The sequence below is a fragment of the Anolis sagrei genome, chromosome 1, assembly GCF_037176765.1.
Source record: "Anolis sagrei isolate rAnoSag1 chromosome 1, rAnoSag1.mat, whole genome shotgun sequence".
NCBI classification, from domain to species: domain Eukaryota; kingdom Metazoa; phylum Chordata; class Lepidosauria; order Squamata; family Dactyloidae; genus Anolis; species Anolis sagrei.
This window is the reverse complement of record NC_090021.1, coordinates 247,312,460-247,335,422: the sequence shown is the minus strand read 5'-3', so window position 1 is coordinate 247,335,422 and position 22,963 is coordinate 247,312,460. Positions and strand designations below refer to the sequence as shown.

Sequence of the window (22,963 nt, the reverse complement as noted above, 5' to 3'; positions counted from 1 at the left end):
TCCTTACATGAGAAATTGTAAAAAAACAACAAAAAAACACACTTTTGCAAGTACCCACATTTACAAAACTGCAACAGTCCCTTGCAAATTTACCAGCTTGCTTACAAAAACATCCCAAAATGAGCATATTACACCTTAGGACCGTAGCCAGAAAAAAATGGGGGGGGGGGGGTTGAAACTTCTTTTAGCAAATCATGAAGAGTAGTTCAATAACACAACAACAACATTTTTAATACAGTCCAAAGCCCCTTATTGCTCTGTAAAAGGTATAAGATACAAGTTATGCAAGGTTAGTAAGGCCAAAAATAGCCAAAAAGTAGTTGTTTTTTAACCTGAAAATTTGGGGGGGGGGGTTGAACCCCTAACCCACCCACCCCTGGCTACAGGCCTGTTACACCTATACCACGTCATTCCATTTATTGCCAATTAGTTTCCAGGCAAAGTACAAAGTGCTGGTTTTGACCTTTAAAACCCTACATGATTTGGGTCCAAGTTACATACAGGATTATCTTCTGTACAATCGCCCCCAAACACTTCTTTCCTCTGGGGGATGGTTCTTCCAGCCAGTCAAAACTCGACTGGGAGACTGTCACCCAGAGGACCTTCTCACTGGCTGCCCCAAGACTGTGGAATGACCTGCCAGAAGAGCTCTGACAGCTAAATCAGTGGTCAAAATTCAAGACAAAAATTGAAGGCTTATCTCTTCTAGCAGGCCTACCCAGTCAATACATTTTAACTTTACGTTTTATTAGTATTACTATTAATCTTCACTCTGTGTATTTTAATACAGAGTATCCCAAATGTCCCCATACATACATAGGAAAAATTAACAAACTCATATTTTATATTTTATGTTTTAATATTTTAACATTTATATTTGTATACTTTCAGATATAAAACAAGTAGTAAATATTTTGTGAAGTAATAACTATTTTATAAATAAAGGTACATTTAGCTACCATTTCCCATCTTCCCTATATATGGCAATGTGTGATACACTGTCTATGTATTTTAATTGTATTGTAATTTAACGTATGTTTTAATTGTGTTGTACCCCACCTTGAGCCATGAAGAGAGGTGGGTAACAAATAAAATTTATTATCATTGTTGTTATTGTGAGGATGAGGATGGAAACTCCGTACAAGTGTCAAATGCATGCAAAAATCACACATCTTAGCACTGGTCTGGTATGGCCCTGTGTACGTATATAATGTGCAAACCATATTCATAAAACTGTCCAGCCCTGATCTTCCTGGCTCCCAAAATGCTAACAACCTGCTTCTAGTTACAGAGATGGAAACCCTAAGCTAATCAGAAAAAATGCAATCAAACTGCAATCAATGGCTGTAAAGAAAGGGCCCTTTAACTAGCTCAAGTGCAACAATCAGGGGTATTGATAAGCAATTGATCCAGGCAATCAGGCAATAAGTGCTGCAATCAAGACTATTGATATAAGTATCAAACTATGTGATGAAATCTATGTATTTAATGCAATGCTGGCATCCCAGAAAGAAAGAAAAACTATGTTTAACACAAAAGCCAAAAAGGGAAAAGGAAGCATCGACACCGCATTAATAAGGAAACTATGCTTAAAATTGAGAGGTGTCATTAGTATTCAGTGCCAATTCACAACAGAAAGATTCATATTTTTTTTTTTTAAAAAAAAAGAAACACAGCAAGACAATATGCCATGATACCGTATTCCTCATAACAGAACCAAGGACCTTTTCAACCTGAACTTCAATCAATGGAGCTACCGAGACATGAAGTTGTGAAAACTACACTAATTCTTTCAGAGATCATGTTTATGTGCATTGCTTTCACAAGAAGGGTTCACATCACCAAATCTAAACAAGCCCCAACTGCACCTCTCCAATTTACCTAAGAGAATCTGTAAATATGCAAAAATATTCTCCCTGCACATCTTAAAGGATTGAAAGGAGAAAAGGTGTGGTATTAGAAATCTTTGAATTTCCTGGACAATATCTGCATTTTCACAAAATATAACAGAAGAGAAAAGTGGCAAATAAGGAAGAAAAAATGAATGAGGGCTACAGGAGAAATGGAACGAGGGAGGGAGAACAGACAGTGTGGAGGTTGATTAAAGGGCAGATGAAGCCAGCAAGGGAGGTTGATATGCGAGATCCCATCTCAAAGGGTCCTTTGAATAAAAACTTCAAAAGCAGAGCTAAAATCACCGCCCCACCCCATCATGATGAGTGAAAAGGTGTGAGCAGAAGATGGTTATTTCCCAGTCAGTCTCACACACAACCCTATACACAGGCAGCAATACCCTAGTTATGGAATCAATACATTTTCAACAGACACATAAAGCTTATATAGTGCTCATTTGGGGATATATGCTGGCTACTTACACTGGGTTATAATACAATAGATGCCTTTCCTTCAGAGAAAAAATACTTGGCTGGGCTGATCTCCCTTTTTCACCTTTAATACTCCCATAGAACATTATCTTTAGAAGCTTCTCAGTGCCTGTGTAATCGAGAAGAGTTCATATTTTTAAAAGGAAGTCTGTGTTATTTATGTCTCTTATGGGTCATAGTTACGAGCAGAGTGGCAGTATGAATGTTATGAAGGTTAGATGCCTCTTAGGAATACAAAACATCACTTGAAGAGTTTTGGAGAGAGCAATCTTATGCATGTTTTTAACTCTTAAGAAACCCAGTTTTGCAAATGTATTGACTAAAAGGCAAAGGTTTTCCCCTGACATTAAGTCCAGTCATGTCTGACTCTGGGGGTTGGTATTCCCCTCCATAAACACCATCAAGGTAATGTGGCCGGCATGACTACATGGAGCACCATTACCTTCCCGCCAAAGTGATACCTATTTATCTACTCACATTTGCATGTTTTTGAACTGCTAGGTTGACAGAAGCTGGGGCTAACAGCAGGAGCTCACCCTACTCCCCCGATTTGAACCACTGACCTTTTGATCAGCAGCTCAGCAGTTTAACACGCTGCACCACCAGGTGCTCCAAAAACTGAAATCAAAGGTGATAGTTTTCCAGTGTTTCAGAGTGGGGCTGGTTGTGAAATGTATTTAATTTTATTTATTTGGCCTTTCCATCCCCACACATAGTTACAGAAGAAAGGAGCTTCTGTTTCTGGAAGCAAAAAGATACCAAGGAGAAAGGAGAAAGCTAGAAAAGGGAATATTTTCCAGCAGAATTTCCTTGTTCTCTGCACTCCACCTCAGTCCTTTCACTTCACTCATAGGACCGAGAAACAGATGACTCCACTCTCTTCGGCCACTGTCCTCCCACTAGGATGTGGGATTGGGTAGTCAGTGGTAAAGTACAATGGCTTGTAAGCAAAATACCTCAAGATCAGTGCTGGCAAAGTCAGATAACAGAGTTGCCAAGTCCGTTTCATCCAAGGCCCTGAAATTTTAAGCCCAAAACCTGAGATAAAGGGATAGTCCTTGTGATGTCATGAAACTCCCTTGGTGCTATCAGAGGTAACAGGCCGTAGTGATATCATTAAACATAATACATTAAGCATCAACTACAGTGACATAGAGCATGCTGCTCAAAGAAAAAGCATCAGATCTAACAAATGAGATATCAACTCCCCCTCCCACCCTTTTGATGCACACACACAAACACACACACCAACTGGACTATCATACTTTGGTCATTCGTGATAACAGGGGATTCAGTACAGCTCAGTAACAGTTGATACAGCTTCGTAATGTGGGAGGCAACTGGAAAGATAAATGGATTGACTCAATCAAGGATGCCATGGACCTGAGTTTGCAGGATATGATCAGGTCTTTCTCATTCATAACGTTGCTATAAGACAAAGCTAACTCCAACTGCAATTAACCACTAAAATACACACCTATATTTTTTCAAGGCAGTGGTCTCATTCTGGGATTCCTTTCTCTTGCTGTGAGGACTGGAGAAGAATCACCAAGTCCTGTCATCTAGGAAAGCTTGGTGAGAAAGAACTTGTCTGAAACTCTAGGCAGCTGGGGCAGATAGTGCTGCCTTGCATATATCAATGGCCTGAATGAAGCTTAGTGATATATCTATACCTTAAGTGAGGTATGTATTCTCTGTTATAAACGTATAACAGGATTTTCTCTTAGATGTGTCCATCAAGACTTGCAACCTAAGCCCATGTTTAACTTTTGAACAAACATGTTAAATGCAATTTCCATTAACTAGGGCAATCCTAGATATGACAAACAAACATCTTTCCAAAACTTAAGGTAAAACCTCTTCTAAAAACATGTGAAATGTATAATCCAATTTAGTAGCTTCCTATATAACAATTTCCTGAATTAATTTTCATCTAGCGTTTTAGTTCCACTCTCAAGCCACTTGTTCATTTCTAAGCAGTTGCATTATCTATGTGCTGCTGTTGTTGTTGACGTTTGTTGTTCCAGAATAGTTCTGAAAACACTTTTAAAGATTCTGCATGTCAGACTAGCTACAATGAAATGGTAATGGCCACTTGAAAATGCAGTTGTCTGAAAGCAATGCAGCTTTGGTGACTGTTTCAATGAACATTTATGATTTATTTTTGAAGTTCTTCATCCAGAAAGTTATAAGCAGATGGGGTCCCAATTATGTGCATATAATTCCTTAGCTGTAAAGCTTGAACCCCAAATGGGAACAGATGCAAAATGGGTGTGTAGCCTTAGTATGTATTTCATCATATAGATTACCAATTGCTGTGCATTTTGCTGCACTGGAGAATTAAAACACAAATGGAGAATCTATCTGCAATTCATACATTTCTTTGAATATCTGATGACACAAAACTCTGTCTTTAAACATAAGTTTTTAAATAGTATTTTAATAACTGATGATCACAGAGTGAACATAAATCTTCATTTGAAAGATTTATCATTCCCATCTTTACTGCAGCTCTGTGACTCAACCTCAACAAAACCCTGTACCAAGAGAAGCTAATCATACTTCCCCTCTTGATGCTGTAATCAATAAGACAAGTATGGCATTAATCTCACTCCCAATTAAAACATACCACCACCACTACCACCACACTGCCATCTTGGCTCAATTTTCACTAAGAAAGAATCTTTTTTTAAAAAAAAAGAAACAAGGACAGTAGTATTTTGCTTATGGCATTAAAAGTTAGAACAGAATTCAGGAATTCAGTTGCTTGAAGGCTCTCTGAAGGTCCTGATCAATTTGGAGAGTGGGGTGCCGTGGCTTGGCAACACTATAAAACAGTGTTTCTCAACCTTCCTAATGCCGTGACCCCATAATACACTTCCTCATGTTGTGGTGACCCCCAACCATAAAATTATTTTAGTTGCTACTTCGTAACTATAGTTTTGCTACTGTTGTGAGTCATAATGTAAATATCTGATATGCAGGATGTATTTTCATTTACTTGACCATATTTGGCACAAATACCCGATATGCCCAAATTTGAATACTGCTGGGGTTGGAGTGAGGTGATTTTGTCATTTGGGAGTTGGAGCAACAATCAAAAAGCATTCTGAACTCCACCTACAATGGAATTGAACCAGACTTGGCATACAGAACTCCCTTGACCAACAGAAAATACTGGGAGGGTTTGATAGGCACTGACCTTGAGTTTTAGACCTGTAGTTCACCTACATCCAGAGAACAATGATAGATCTGGACCAAACTTGGCATGGATACTTAATATGCCCAAATGTGAACACTGAGAAGTTTGGGGAAAATAGACCTTGACATTTGGAGTTGTAGTTGCTGGGATTTATAGTTCACCTACCTTCAAAGAGCATTCTGAACCCCACCAACAATAGAATTAAGCCAAACTTTCCACACAGAACCCCTCTGCCTTGAAGGGACCCTTGTATGCTCTCCCTCACTGGCACATACACCAAGCATGCCTACTCTCCCCTCCCTGCTTGGAGTCTCAGAAACAGACCTCCCCTTGGCTGAGAGGCCAGCCAATCACAGTGGAGGAGAACTTTTGGTGAGAGGATTTGCTGTCTGTTTCCAAAAAGGAAAAGAAGGACAGGTGGCGAGATCTTAAGCCCTCGCTGCCAAAGGGGTTCCTAAGACCATCAGAGATACATGATTTCAAATAGATCTTTGGCAACCCCTCTGAAACCCCCTCATTACTACCCAGGGGTCCTGACCCCCAGATTGAGAAACACTGCTATAAAAGGACTCCTAGAGGCATAACTTCATAGATCCAGCCCAGATCTTCTTTCTTGATTATTCTAGAGCAGTCTTTACCAAACAGATGTTCTCCAAATAGGTAAAACAAAAATCCAACTTTTGATTACAAAGGAAAGCATGGTTGCCCGTTGCATTTTCTTATACTGCATTGCTTTTTAATCTTTGGTTCTCCAGATGTTTTGGACTTCAGCTATCAGAGATCTTAGCCAGACAGGCCAATAACCAAGAATTCTGGAAGCTAAAGTCCTAAACATGTCAGAAATCAATATTTGAAAGTCTCTGCAGTAATACATGTTTAATAAACATACAAATATTCTGATGTTAGTGAATCACTACTCCTATTTTAGTACATGGCTATGGCACAGAGTAAAATTTCATGCATGGCTATGACACAAATAAAATAAAAAAGGAGAAGAAAGATGATAAAAAAGCTACTGACAATAGCATATTTTATCAATCTTGAGATCTGCATTTAGTTGCAAGAAAACCTCTAGACCAATTATTTTTCTTTCTCTTTTTTTGGAAACATGGCCAGATAAGACTAAAAAAAGTGTATGTTTATTTTCTCTGAGTTTAAAAGTCAAAGGGGGGTGATACGTAGTAACAGAGAGGGCAAATCAGTAAAGATCAATGCTTATACAACACTGCATAATTACTTTTTTCTCTTGCTGCTTCTTCATGCACTTGATTAATGTATTGTACCACTGATTTGTGCTGTTTGACATATCTCAGCTACATCTGGCATGCAAATTTCTACAGATATAGAAAAAGTAGACAAATTGAATTAGACAAACTGTCAGCTTCAAAGAATCTAAGATTTGAAACCTTCAGGATCTTATCAGTTTTTGCTAAGAAGACAGCACCTCACAAATACTCCCTACTGTATATGCTGAGCTACCAACCACATGCAATTTATCACAAACACGTTTTTAATGATGTAAGAAAATACTTCTCCTAGTTGAAAGGAATAAACTGGACAGACTATTTCAAGGAAATGAATATTTCAAGTGTTCCACACAGCCAAATGAAAAATAATATAACTTACTACTTAGTAAGTTATATCAATAGGAATAGATAGCTGGTTCAGTGTTGAGTGCTGGACTAGAATTTTGGTAGACCAGGGTTTGAATCCCCACACAGCCATGGTGGCCTAAAAGGAAAGCAATGGGAGAGCTCTGCTGAAGAGATCTCACCAAGAAAATCATAGGACTGGGTCACCATAATTCAGAATTGGCCTGGAGGCACATTAATAATAGCAGCTACAAGAAACAACAGAACAAGAAGACATACCCTTTATGTTCCTTCGTAAAGAGCTATCATGATATAAGGCACTTCCAGACAGCTTCATAATCCATGTCAAAGACGTGGGGCAAAAAATCATGGGACCTGACAGCAAGTCCAAACACAGAGCTGTCAGTCCCAGTAAATGCTCCCCTGCAGTCCTGACACCTTTGTTTGTAACGGATTTTAGAAATCTACAAGATGGACAGGCAGGGGACATCAGGCAGAAATTTACTTTATTTATTTTTTAATTTGCACTTTGAGATGAACTGAACCTCATATATGCTGATGCAGATATCAAAATGTGCACATAAAAACATTTCTTACTATCTCTCTATTGTGAATTCAAGCTCTGGCTAATTACATAAATGTCAGAACAAAGGAATGGTTGCAGAGAATTTTCATTGTAATTGCTTTCCAATTGTGCTTCCATTTAGCCACCTGTATGTCAGTGACTCTATTTGTTTACAGCCCTGACCAGCTGTTTTAGGATTTTAAAATGAGACATGTGCTGGAGCAGTCCACACCAGCATATAAGAACAAAGTTGCATGTTTTCCTTGACTGGAAAGATATACAGTGATGCAAATATTCAAATTTTTCAGCTGAAATTGAGTTTTAAGTGCACATTTTTAACACAAGTTTTTCATCTGTTAATCCGAGTCAGCGTGCTAATTGATGGACTCTCGATGGACTGTCACCTTGTCGTGGTGAGGGGGCTTGCGTGTTCCGATGAACCTGTAGGCACAACAACTGGAGTCGTGCACTCCCAGGAGTGGCTGCGGGGGAGGTTCCAGACCAAGCACAGTCCGAAGACCCAAAGACCTCAACGGCGGAGCAGGCGGAGGATAACATGGCACATGTTACAACGGCTGCGAAGGCGGAAGAAGGCTGCAACAGACTGAGAAGCCACGGTCATTGTGTTAAACTACATCACCAGTGGAACCTCACTCTGTGAAGTCTGTGTGTTGATCAGTTGTGCACTGACCTCCACACATTAAAAAAATCCACGCACAGGCGTCTTCCACAGAAAATAAAAACCAACCAACCAAAGTCCCATGGCGATCAGCGAGTGGCGACGGGGGCAGGACTGTGAAATCTGGAAGCCCCTAGTCACAGACTGGCACATGGGCGGTGGGTACGGACTCAGTCGTTCTACCTCAAGGTCCGAGGCAGTTGAGTAGTTCGGCAGCTGTATCCACGACTGAGCAGCCCTATTGAGGACCCACTCTGCTCACCCCACATGGGGAGGGGGCTAGAAAAGGTGCCCCAAACATAGTCTGCCTCACTCATCCCTGACTGGACTGCCGCGTCCAGTGGGGTCACCACCCTGCGGCCAAAAAAGAAAAATGAACTTCGGTACGTGGAACGTACGGACTCTGATGGACAACAGTGGCAGTGAACGCCCCGAACGCAGAACTGCCATCATTGCAAGGGAGCTGGGACGCTTCAACATTGACATAGCAGCCCTTCAGGAGACCCGGAGAGCAGGAGAGGGACAGCTGAAAGAAGAAAAAGGAGGCTACACCTTCTTCTGGAAGGGACTGCCCGAAGAAGACCAAAGAATGCACGGAGTTGGCTTCGCTATAAGAAATGATCTGATGAAACATCTGTCCGAAGCACCCACTGGTATCAACGAACGTCTCTCCACCCTCCGAGTTGATCTTGCCAAAAACCAAAGGGCAACCATCATAAGTGCCTATGCACCAACACTAGACGCTGATGAAGACATCAAGGAGAAATTCTACTGTCAGCTGGACACCGTCCTATCGGGGATACCTAAGGAGGACAAAATCATTCTCCTGGGGGACTTCAATGCAAGAGTCGGGCGAGACTTCGACCTGTGGCCAGGCACCATAGGAAAAGACGGGGTTGGAAACAGCAACTCAAATGGCATCCTGCTTCTCACCAAATGTGCGGAGCACAACCTTGTCATCACCAACACGCTCTTCCGCCAGAAAAACAAGTTCAAGACATCATGGAAGCACCCCCGGTCAAAGCATTGGCACCTCTTAGACTATGTAATCACACGCGCCAGAGACCGCCGTGACGTGCTCCTCACAAGAGCCATGATAGGTGCTGACGACTGCTGGACTGACCACAGGCTAATTCGATCCTCGATGGCTATCAAGATCGCCCCCAAGCGCAGACTCCAAGGAAGGAAGACAAGGCGCAAAATGAACACCCAAGCCCTTCAGGAGCCCTCCAGGCGAGCCCATCTCCAAACAGCACTCAAGGACCATCTATCCACAGAACACCCCGAAAATGTTGAGGAACATTGGAACAAACTGAAGACCTCCATCATCCAAGCCTGCGAAGAAACTATTGGATACCAAGCCAAGAAACATCAAGACTGGTTTGATGAAAATGACATCGAGATCCAACAGCTAATTGACAAGAAAAGGAAAGCCTTCCAAGCATGGCAGAGAGACATCAACTGTGCTGCTAAGAAAAAGATCTATGCTAGTGCAAAAGCTGAGGTCCAAAGAAGGACAAGAGAACTCAAGAACATCTGGTGGACAAAGAAGGCCGAAGAAATCCAACACCTGGCAGATACCCATAATGCTCAGGGATTCTTCAAAGCCACAAAGGTCATCTATGGACCAAGAAACCATGGGATACAGCCTCTACGCTCATCAGATGGAACCAAACTCCTGAAGGACCAAAACTCAATTGCACTACGTTGGAAAGAACACTACCAAAGCCTCCTGAACCGCAGCTCCAATGTGGCCGAAGAGATCCTCTCACAAATCCCACAACAACAAACCAGGGATGAGCTTGCAGCACTGCCTAGTTTGGAAGAAGTCAGCAATGCCATCAGCCAACAGAAGAATAACAAAGCCAGTGGACCAGATGGGATCCCTGCTGAAATCTTTAAAGAGGGAGGACCTGAGCTAACACACCAACTCCACCAGCTCATAGAAAAAGTGTGGGTGACCGAGAAAATCCCAGCAGATTTCAAGGATGCCACCATCATCACCCTCTTCAAAAAAGGGGAAAGAACAGACTGCGGAAACTATCGAGGTATCTCCCTTCTAACCTCCGCTGGGAAAATCCTCGCAAGAATCCTTGCAAACCGCCTTCTGCCCCTCTCAGAAGACACCCTCCCAGAATCCCAGAACGGCTTCCGCCCCTCCAGAGGAACCGTGGACATGATCTTCACTGCACGACAACTCCAAGAAAAATGCAGGGAACAAAACCAACCCCTGTACATGGCATTCATCGACCTTGCAAAGGCATTTGACACAGTGAATCGCAGCGCTCTCTGGACCATCCTCCACAAAATCGGGTGCCCTAACAAATTTGTGAACATCCTGCGGCTCCTCCATGATGACATGATGGCAACAGTCTTGGACAGCAGTGGCTCCCAAAGTGACCCATTTAAAGTGGAATCCGGTGTCAAACAGGGATGTGTTATCGCCCCAACTCTATTCTCCATCTTCATCGCTATGATACGTCACCTTGTTGATGGGAAGCTTCCCACCGGAGTGGAAATAATCTATCGGACAGATGGCAAGCTATTCAACCTCAGCAGACTGAAAGCCAAAACCAAGGTTACAACAACATCTGTTATAGAACTCCAGTATGCTGATGACAATGTCGTCTGTGCGCATTCAGAAGAAGATCTACAAGCCACTCTAAACACCTTCGCAGAAGCATACGAGAAGCTCGGCCTGTCACTGAACATTGAGAAAACCAAGGTGCTGTTCCAGCAGTCGCCAGCCAATCCCTCTCCAATGCCAGTAATACAGCTTAATGGTGTCACATTAGAAAATGTGGACCATTTCCGCTACCTTGGCAGCCACCTCTCCACCAAAGTCAACATCGACGCCGAAATACAACACCGCCTGAGCTCTGCAAGTGCAGCATTTTCCAGAATGAAGCAAAGAGTGTTTGAGGACCGGGACATCCGTAGGGAGACCAAGGTGCTCGTCTATAAAGCCATTGTCCTCCCAACCCTGCTATATGCCTGTGAGACGTGGACAGTCTACAGACGTCATATGCAACTCCTGGAACGATTCCATCAGCGCTGCCTCCGGAAAATCCTGCAAATCTCCTGGGAAGACAAGCGGACAAACGTCAGTGTGCTGGAAGAAGCAAAGACCACCAGCATTGAAGCGATGGTCCTCCAACATCAACTCCGCTGGGCCGGCCACGTTGTCCGGATGCCTGACCACCGTCTCCCAAAGCAGTTGCTCTACTCCGAACTTAAGAACGGAAAACGGAACGTTGGTGGACAGGAAAAGAGATTTAAAGATGGGCTGAAAGCCAACCTTAAAAACTCTGGCATAGACACCGAGAACTGGGAAGCCCTGGCCCTTGAGCGCTCCAGCTGGAGGACAGCTGTGACCAGCAGTGCTGCAGAATTCGAGGAGGCACGAGTGGAGGGTGAAAGAGAGAAACGTGCCAGGAGGAAGGCGCGTCAAGCCAACCCCGACCGGGAACGCCTTCCACCTGGAAACCAATGCCCTCACTGCGGAAGAAGATGCAGAGCAAGAATAGGGCTCCACAGCCACCTACGGACCCACAAGGAAATCCATAATGGAAGACCATCTTACTCGTCCAACGAGGGATCGCCTAAGTAAGTAAGTAAGTAAGTAAGCTAATTGATGTTTCTTTAAACATCATTTAGCACACACACACACACCCCTTATCCAAGTTTTTTTCTGTGTTTTAAGGTCTATGTAGAAGGGCCCATACTGGTCTAAGCACTGGGCTAGACTTCTTAAACATTTGCATTCAAATCCTCACTGATCTATGGAAACACATTAGGAAGTGAAAAGCAGTCACAGACATTTAATGTTGCAAAAAAAACCCCCCTATGATAGTAACTTCAAAAGCACTTGACACATACCTTCCAACTGCCCTAATTTGCCATGAACAGTCAAAATCAATCCTCTCTCATCCCACTTTTTAACATACTTTTAAAATGTCACATTTTTGTCTCCTTCTCCCACTTTCCCTTTTATCCTCAACTTACTTGAGTTGATGGAAAAGTAGTTCAGAACTAACTCACAGCTGTGGAGAGAAGAGGCTGCAGAATCTTGCTTTTCCTAGTGGGCTCAGGCAAAAGCAAACTGCTGGAGGTTTTGTGTGTTCTTCCTTATTAATATATATAGTAATCATGACCACACTCCAACTAATATTAAGGACCCACTATATTTTTTCAAATTTTGATGACTCTGAGGGCCTTAGAGTGGGCAGCAGTCCTGTCCAGCATTTTGCTTTCCTGGCCCATAGGCAACTCTCTAGAAGCCAAGAAAACTGAATATGTCCGCCCTATTTTCATCAGCCTTTTAAATTGTGAAGAAAATTAGTCACGTATTGACTGGAAAGTTTCAGTGGATTGAAAAGAGTCTGAATTAAACTCAAGTTAATTAATTTAAATAGTGCAATGTTACAGTCAGCATAGCATTTTGCCTCTTGAGAGCACATAGTCCCCCTGGCATGGAAAGTTAATGTCAAGGTGGAATGCTAAATATGTCAGATGTATATGATAACAAGCATGGAATCACATAACTACAACACCAGTAGTATTCTAAGATCAATGGGTTTAGATATCATAAAGTTCAAAAGACGATATCAATGAACGTAATACTCCTTTTGCTCACAATGTCATATTTCCACTTTGGTCTGCAAAAAGCTATTCCATTCAGTCATGAATCACAAAGGTGTGAACATCTGAGTAGACTATTTATGGGATCATATATTACAGAAACTGTATAATATTTTCTGGTTCAAAAATTTTGCTTCAAGGTTTGCCATTTTTGTCTGATAAACCAGCAGGAATGGCCACTTAGGACAGAAGACTTCCCCTGCTTTTGAGGCAAAGTGGGTATTGTGCTGTCATTTGATTCATCAGACTTTCTCGTGTCTATGAATGCCTATTGATGTTCTCTTTTCTTTTCTTTTATTGAGTGTTTAGTAGAATCTAGCAAAGAGTGCATGTAGTACACATATTAGATGTTTTTGTATGTTTGGCTGATACAAAAATATCTAATACTACCAGAAATCTGCTGTCACACTCTGTATGCTGATGAGGTTGGCCCTGTACTGCAAAGATCCATCTTTAGTGTCCCACTCCACTATAAAAGTGCTGAGCTAAATTGTTGCTAAACTGTTGTGATAAAAAGGACTGAAGTAGGGACCTAGCTGGTTGTCTAATCCTAAACAATACAAAAGGAGGTCAAGATAAAATTATAAGGGATGGAATAAAAAGAAGTGGTGGGAGTGACTTTGCTTGTTTGCTTGCTTGAGTAACAAGGTCATCAAAGGAAAAATAATCACCAGAAACATGCACCAACTCAATAGTTGTGGCATGTACACTGCAGAGAGTATATTACTATTTTGCAATGTACAACATGATGTCATAGCATGATGGCAGCTGAAGAAGAAACCTCTTCCTTCAAAGTGCCAGTGGCGGGGATAACATACAGAACAGGAAACAAAATACAGCAAATGCTTCAAGGAACCTATCAACAAGTGGCATGTACTGTTTCTATGGGCATTTAAATAGCTCTTAGAAATGAGAGATTCAAGGTCCTTCTTCAGCCCATAAACACAGGCTGTGACAAAGGTGTTTCATTAATCCACCAGGGAGGTGAGAATAATCATGAGCTACTTGCTAGAGAAATCACTGGGTTTTTTTTGCTTCTAGAATTCAAGGGAAATTCTGCTGGGCTTGCTGCCTCCCAGATGACTGAGAAACAAAAACTGGAGTAATTATTTAGGATTCTCAAATGCTGTGCTGCAGTGGAGTGTGTGTGTTTAAATCAAAATAGCATAGCATTCACGAATTGGCACCTTCTAAAAGAAACCTGTAACCAGGGCTGCCAGTCTCTTTGACACTCTGGCGTCAGCTTCTGTGACAGAAACTGCGAAGAAATCCCCCTGCGTCATGGCACTGTGCAAAGCAGATGGTGACCACAGGAAACACCGAGTCTATGCAACACTAAGGCCTGCCAAAAGATTCACAGAAATCTGCATGCCATTTATCTTACTGCATTTATTGGAAATAGAGCTCCTTCACATACATAAACAAGTCTAAAAACCCCAAAAATATAATGAACACAACCTTATTTTTTTACCTTAAAATTCACTGAGCCTGGAGAAATGCCAAGTAACAAGAATGACATTTCTTCATTTCTTTATGTAATAACAGCCTTTCTCCCAAATTTACAATATAAAAGCAGTTTACAATATAAATTAGAACAAGATATTTCAAAAATAGATAACTCAAATGTTTAAAAACTGTTGGACAAACAAGCCAAATAAAATATTAAATTGAAACCATTTTAAAATATTCAAAACATAGCAAAAGATACAGTACCAAATCCAATTGAAAGTCAATGCTTGTTTAAATAAAAAGGACTTTGCCTCCTTAAATGGAGAAAACTCCTTTTGGGGGTAAAGCACCTGGTTATTTGACCCTCTGTATCAGGTTTTGGAACTTTGTCAAACCAAATATTCTTAATCTGACACCTTCTTCTCACTTCTTCAGTCTTAGCTTCCATTGCTTACTACCTTCATTGTTTCATTCTGCCCTTTGAAAGCAAGCATAGTGAATTTGGATTCATCCTCACCTTCTTGTCTACATCCCAGCTACAATCAGAACATTCATGTTGGTCTGTGTTTCAGTTTTGACACACAAAACAGATTCCTTTACCCTCTCATCCAACATAAGGCTCTCATGAGCGGCTGCTTAACACCAGATTTCTAGTCTGGCTCCGGTCCTTCTCTTTGTTCACCATGCATTCAAGTCACCTCAAACGGTCATCAAATTATTCTAGCCTCATTGTGTATGTGTATTGGTCCCTAGAGGGCCAATACACATATAGTTTTTGTATTCCTCTAAAGCATTTGACTAATTTCCAAGCAAGGACATGCTGCTTATTCCTTTTAATATTTTTTTCAGGACCCTTTAATAGAGCAGGCTAAGAGTTGCAATTCATGCTCACAGCCCAGTGTAGTGGTTTAAGCACTGCACGATGGCACTGGAGTTCAGGGTTCGATTCCCAGTTCTGCCATGGAAGCCCATTAGACAGGCTTGGACAAGTCACACACCTATCCCCAGAAAACCCAATGACTTTCAGATCATTCTATACCAGAAATTACTTAAAAATACAAAATAACAATGACAGGAGAGGATCACAATATAGATGTCCAAGGTCCTCTACTGCCCACTATATAAACCCATCCAGTGTGTCCTCTAGTCAGCAGGGCAACCTCTTTAACATCTATGAGTCCCAATATCTTGGTTCCCATTGTGTTAAACAATGGGTACTTGTGCGACTGCATTTCCATATGGCAATTTCTCTATTATTATCAGTAGAGTGGTACACCACATCATCACCCCAGAAGAGGAATGGGGCATAGGAAAAGTTTTGGATTTCAACACTATTCAATTTATCAAACAAGTGTTGTTCCCAAAGTGTTCAAGGTTGAATCCTCAGTTTCTAAGTACAACATTATGTTATTGAGGTATAGCAGATAAAATCTGCCATTCTAGTGATGCTTACTTCTCAGTGTGTGATTCAAGTAAGGAAGTATGCAGCTCTTTAGTTATGCATGACAGAAAAATGCTAATGAGGTTACAGATTCATGTTCCAGATTTAAGAACTATTTACAGTTCACGTGTTGGGGCTGTGTGGGAGATGATGTTCATGAAGGGGAAAGTTAAATCCAAAGGAAGCCTTCAAACTTTTCTCTCCATAGTATAATCCCCATTATAGAAGATAAAGGGAATGAGAAAACAGTTCTCTCTTTACCCTAAGATGAACAAAAGCATTTCAGTTCAAGCTATAGTTTTTCCTTACACGTCGCTCACATTACACCACTTTCATACTATGGGAGACAGATCTCTAAAATCAACAAGCAGAAATACACAAGAAGCATAAAAACATCTCGCTCTTTAAATGTACATTGGTCCTTGAGAGAGAGAAAAACTCCAACACTCTAAAACAGATATAACCTGTGTTTGAGCTATCAAACTAACAAAATGAGAAGCAGTGAAAACTGACAGTTATTTGTATCTGGTCCAGAGGTAGTCACTCCAAACTGAATTAAGTTACTGCTGATATCCTGTGTTTCTGGCCTGAGAGGCCACTAACCATGCTGGCTGGAGGATTCTGGCAGCTGTAGTCCAAAAATATTACTTCTGCAAGTTCTTCATATGATGCATGCATTTCTTGGTAGGTTCAGGTGCAGAATTCTCCTCATGCGTATTGAAAATACCTTTCCACCCACGGAAATGTTCCAACTCAGTAAAGGATCACACAGGAAGAATGGAGGGGTGTAGTCTTGCCCCTGCCCCACCGCCGGCACCCTCACACACCAATAGATCTGCTCCAGAGAGCCCTGAGGGTTGTTTTGGAAGAGAATGGCTTGTGGCAATGAAAGAGTGAAATCATTAAAACTTGCTTTTTCTCCCTACCCTTTTCACAAGTTGTGTGTGCGCAAGTGCCTTCAAATCACAACCCAATGATATGGCAACCCAATGATTTTCATAGCGTTTTCTTAGGCAAGAAATACTCAGATGTGGTTTGTCACTGCCTTCCTCTTAAGTTTAGCCTACAACACTGAGTATTGTTCGGTGGTTTCACATTCAAGTTCTAACCACATTTGAAAATAATCTGAAAAGAATAATTTTTATTCTTTGTCACAGTATTATTGGAATAAGGTCTCCAAAATACATGAGTTCACAAATTTATCATTTAACATTTCAGATTTTTTTTTCAGATTTTGGAATATTTGCATATACACAATAAGATCTGGATTTGCAGATTCAACCAACACAACATCCAACACAAGTATGCAATACTACAGTATTTGTGAGCATAGAGAGACTGGCAAGCTTAATGCTCAATGTGAATCCACACCTCCCACCAATTTACAGAAACACACATCTGTCTTCAACCTCATGTTTCATCCATTGAAAATTGTGCCGTGAATAACTGCAAGGCTGTAGATAGACAGGATACAAGGAACCTGAAATGGAGGGAGCAGATAAAGTACTGTGCAGGAGATCCCTTTGGGTCTTGCCAGGCGCCTCTTACCACCTTGTGATCAAATGCAGCCATTACCTTGAAGCCCAAAGAAGAGCTGGTGACAAAAGGTTTTGGACCTTGGCATATTGTGGGTTTTCATATTAGGGATGCTCAACTCACAGTATATAGAAAACTGTAGCCTCATAATCCTACCTTCCCACTCAGCAATATAAAGATGTAGTATACAAACAATATAAGATGTGTTAGACAAAACATGTGCACTTGGGACAATGAAAAATGGTGGCGGTTATTAATATATTGTCTTTAGATCAAGTTTTCGTTTTTAAATATGAAATGTGGTGTACACTAACAGTGCTTGCCGTCACCAAAGCAAGTGCCATCCCTTGACAGTTCTGCAGGATCCTGTTTTACATTTTGATAACTTTCTATTTCTCATCTTCTGCAGATTCTAAAATTTTGAACAACAAAGATGCTATTGCAGCTGGATATATTTACCCTGGCTGTTGTCGCTATTCTACTAGACCTCAAAAGACAATAACTAGAACACGTCTCTTCTTCTCATACCAAGCAGCTGTCCAAACTATGCTTATTCAGTATGCGATAGACTGAACTATTATGCCATAACTGGCACTAAGCAACATCATGGGGATTCTACAAATATAAATTAGGAGAATAATGCCTCAACCGCTAATTGCACATTTTCTGATTTTTTTTAAAATGTTAATGTACACAAATGTCTTGCTTCAACAGCATAAAGTGCACCTGCTAATGATAGTTGTGATTTTTAAGATTATTATCCCCCCTCCTGCCCCTTTCTCTGATTTTCCCTTTCTTTATTGTTTCCTTTCCTTTGTGTTTTCTCAGAATCTGTTTTAGGTTGTAAGCTTCGATTTTTTTAATCACCATATAAGTAACGACACAGAAAATTGAAAGACTAGAGAAGAGCAGGACTTTGAAGAGAATTAGTGTGGCTTCATAGCATAGTCTTGCAGACATTCTCACAATTATATTTGTTGTTTACAGCGAAGGTAAGAGTGAGAACAAGGTTTATCATTTCTAAGGTCCACTATCCTCAGAAATTAGGCCATGTTGCAGTAGCTACATTCTCCAGGGTAAGATTGAGGACAAGCTGCCTTGAGTTCCTATATTGGGAGTAAGGAAGGATAAAAAATAAAGTAAATAAGTTTTGTGTCTTCTAAAATGTCCTTTTCGGGTTCTACACTGTGAGTTTTCTTCTGACATAGCTGTTTTATGATAAATTCTGGTGGCTTAGGGAAAAACATATCTCCTCTTACACTGAAATATGTTGATAAACAAAAAGACAAGAGCTCCTTACTATTGTGGGCACGCATAATCAATAAAGTTAATTCATTTTCTATGTGGAACATCAGAGGAACTAACCATCATACTTACATTTTCTTGTAGTTCAACTGGGTTGCCTTTCTCTTATATACAATGTCAAGACTTTTCAAGAGCTCTAGCAGAACCACTTCTCACATATATACCTGCCAACACTTGCTCTTAACTAACAGACCAGTACAATGAAAGTTCACAGGAATCCAGCTCTGAGGTAAAAATGAAGGTTTATAATGCCCAACTAGAAATTCTTAGTATTGAGAGCTAACTTATGGAGCAGGATGCCATAAAGGTTTCCACAAATCCTAACAGAAATGCTTCTTCTACCAACCTTTGCAAGAAATTCTTTCCTTACAAAAAAAAATGGCAGCATATATTCCCTTCTATCAAACTACCCATCCTCTTCTGACTATAATTCTGGCTTGCCAGTAATCTAACTGAATTTTGGAGTAAAAGAGCAAGAAGCGTGATCTCTGGCATCTGTTAAAAAGTCTGATTTGTCTAAATACAAGGAAAAAAAGAAGCACATACTCCACTTTCCCAAAATTGCTTGAAGGTTACTCTAGATTGATTAAATACCCAAAGTACTATTAAATCAATGCCAATTTACTTGCCTTGTCCCCTGTCTTCTATTTCTCCCTTGATTTTCCTGCCTGTATGCAGGAGTGTAGTTATGAAGTGATATAGAGAACGAGGACATTGACTTGCCCTCCAGAAAAGTATTCTGCCTGCCTATATGAATTCCACCCACTAAATATCTAGAAATGCAGAGAGTAAGACATTGAAAATCTTTCATACTTAGGACTCTATTAGTTGTCCTAAGGACCGGGACATCCGCAGGGATAGCAAGATGCTTGTTTATAAAGCTATTGTCCTCCCAACCCTACTATACGCCTGCGAGACGTGGACTACCTACAGACGGCACATACAACTCCTAGAATGATTCCATCCATGTTGCCTCTGAAAAATCCTGCCAATCTCTTGGGAAGACAGGTGGACAAATGTCAGCATGCTGGAAGAAGCAAAGATAACCAGCATTGAAGCGATGATCCTCCGCCATCAACTCCGCTGGACCGGCCACGTTCTCCGGATGCCTGACCACCGTCTCCCAAAGTAATTGCTCTATTCCGAACTCAAGAACGGAAAACGGAATGTTGGTGGACAGGAAAAGAGATTTAAAAATGGGCTCAAAGCCAACCTTAAAAACTCTGGCATAGACCCTGATGACTGGGAAGCCCTTGCCCTTGAGCACTCTAGCTGGAGGTAAGCTGTGACCAGCAGTGCTGTAGAATTTGAAGAGGCAAGAATGGAGGGCAAAAGAGAGAAACGTGCCAAGAGGAAGGCGTGTCAAGCCAACCCGACCAGAACTGCCTTTCACCTGGAAACCGATGCCCTCACTGCAGGAGAACATGCAGATCAAGAATAGGGCTCCACAGTCACCTACGGACCCACCACCAGTACACCAGTCTTGGAAGACAATCCTACTTGGACAATGAGGGATCACCTAAGTGAGTAAGCATTAGTTGACTTTGCATTGCTCTTTCTCCGGAAGCCCAAGTCTTGCTTCTAAATGCTCAACTGAAGTTTTCAGTTACTACAGTGCTAGAAATGTGAAGAATAAAAGAAAAATACATTAATAGTAGTAGGGTGGCTTCATTTCTCTTATCTCCCATAGCAACAAACCTCCATGTATACAAGTATGAGTGCATTGTTATGTTGTTGAGGCAGGTATATGTATATATAAATAGGTATACCAAGGAATCTATTGGAAAGCAATGTTGAGGGGGGGGGGGGTCAGAGCTAATGATTAATCTATTTTTACAGTATCAATGAAACTAATAAAAACATTGAACAAGAATCAGGCAACATGGAATAAGCTTCTTCATAACTTCATCTTCAGTTGTGTCCACCAGACTCCCAATAAATGAAAAATGGAGCAAGTGCTGTGCCATGACATGGCTTTTCCATAAACTGCGGTGTCCATGAAGCAAAACCCAGATGATGGGGGTGTTCCCCCGCATCCTGTCCGCATACACAGTTCATGCACAAAAGAAGCAGTTTCCATAGCAACCAAGCCACAGTGAAATTATCAAGACAGCTCTTCACCCTCTTCCCATTATTGACTACTGACACCTAGTGTTTAGTGTGAGCACTCCTACATACAACAATCTCCCAAGAACACTGCTATGGCAGGCTGGCAGTATGTACACACACACACACACCACATTGTGTTAACTTAATGGAATGGAAAACAGATAATTTACTTGGCCTTTGGACCAGAACCTGGATATGCTTTAAAATATTTTACAGTCAAGCTTATTTTGTTTTATCAAAATACTTCTATCACGATCTATAGGAAAATTTATATCACTTTTATTCTCTTCAGACTATTGAGTAATATGATGACAGAACTCTCTTCTCTTCATTTTGATGCAAGCAGATGCCAACTGTTTATATGGTATAATATGATGGGAAACAGAGATACATCTCTGAAGTTTCTCTCCTCCTCAATGGCATCATCAAACCTCTCCCCACATCCTATCTCCCTAATATCGTTCCAGAGAGTTCTGCGCTTGTCTCTATTCAAGAGAGTGATTCTGCTGAAAACTTGGAAGAACTCCCTCCAGTTGCCATCCAAACTATCTGTCATCCTTTCTTGGTTCTCAAAGGCCTCACTAGGATGGCAAAAATGAGCAAAGGGACTTCTCCTGGTATCGGCCAAGTTGTACACCAGTGTCCTTTACCATTTCTCAAGTGAAGGGACACACCTGGACCCTGAATAATCCACTATTCTAACCCTGTTTGGGTCTTGTGTTGATATATTGCCAGGATGGTTTGCCCACCCCTCCATCTTCTCCATTCAGCAAAGGTGAGGGAAAACTGAGATGGACTTAGGTATAACCTCAAAGAGCACTCCTCAAGACCATGGCTGCATTTGGAGTCAGTACTGCTTCCCTCTACAACTACATCAGCTAAGAATGAATTGGAGCTTAAAGGACAGTATGAGAAGGAGTTATCTGTACAAAAAGAAATAATAAATATTTGTTAGTCCTAGCTAGAATGGAAAAGCATGTTGACTACTCAATTTCCCTTAAAGGAGGTTTCTACAAATGGGGCAATTTCTTTTAGGCCTATACTTGGAACACAACATAAATGTGGAATAATACTCCATGACTTTAGGAATCAATGAGATCCTGAGAAAAACCAAAGTTAAGATATACAACACTAAATCGTTTTTGGTGTTGTATACCTTCAAGTCTTTTCCAGCTTTATAGCAAACCTATCACAGGGTTTTCTTTGCCAAATTTGTTCAGAGGAGTTTTTCCTTTGCTTTCCTGAAGCCAAGAGAGTGTGACTTGCCCCACGTCATCCAGTGGGTTTCTGCAGCTCAGCAAAAACTCTAATCCTGGTCTCTGGAGTCCTAGTCTAATGCTCAAATAACTACACCACAGTGGCTCAAATCTAGAAAACCTGAATTCAGTTTCATTGTTGCTATAACATGGCACAAAAACCATATTTAGATATTTCAGGACAAGGTACAGAGTACAGCTACACTCAGAAGACATCAGTGTGTCAAGGCAGAAAAAGAAAGAGAAGCCCACTGTTCCCTATATCAAAATCAGTATTTGGACCACAGTTGGGAAGAACATTTATTTAATCTCTTCAGTCTTGTCATTTCATGCCTGGCTTTTGTGCTTCAAACAGTAGAAGACATGAGACCTCTCTGGCCTCAATTTGTAATGCAAAATGCTATGCATGTGCATAAGGGAAAGGGTCTGGGGAGGGTCAGGAAAAGAGGATGGTTTTATACAATAAAAATAATACTGAAGTGCATTAAATAAGCTTTTTTTCTAGCAGAGAGACTGAAGCAACTTAATGACAAGAAGCTAAACCCTGACACAGCAGATCAGAGGTGAAAACTCCACAGCTTTCAACTTAGATGCAAAGTAGTGCCATCATCTGCAATATCATCAGAAGAGAAAAGTAAAAGCTTCCAGATTTTTGTTCATCAGCTTTAAAGGGACTGTTAAAAGCACTGAATTTTTAAAAATAACTATTCGTATTACAGCATAGACTATATATACTTTTTGAACATAGATTATGCACGGTGTTTCAAAATGATAGACCTAATTTTAAGCCCATATATTTCATGA

The 22,963-nt window shown here is 41.0% G+C and overlaps 1 protein-coding gene across 3 annotated transcripts in view; it reads right to left on the bottom strand.

The window, feature by feature from the left end:
- SERGEF (secretion regulating guanine nucleotide exchange factor) overlaps positions 1-22,963 on the bottom strand; it is a 115,763-nt gene that overhangs the window by 54,650 nt on the left and 38,150 nt on the right. The gene's annotated exons all lie outside the window — the stretch shown is intronic.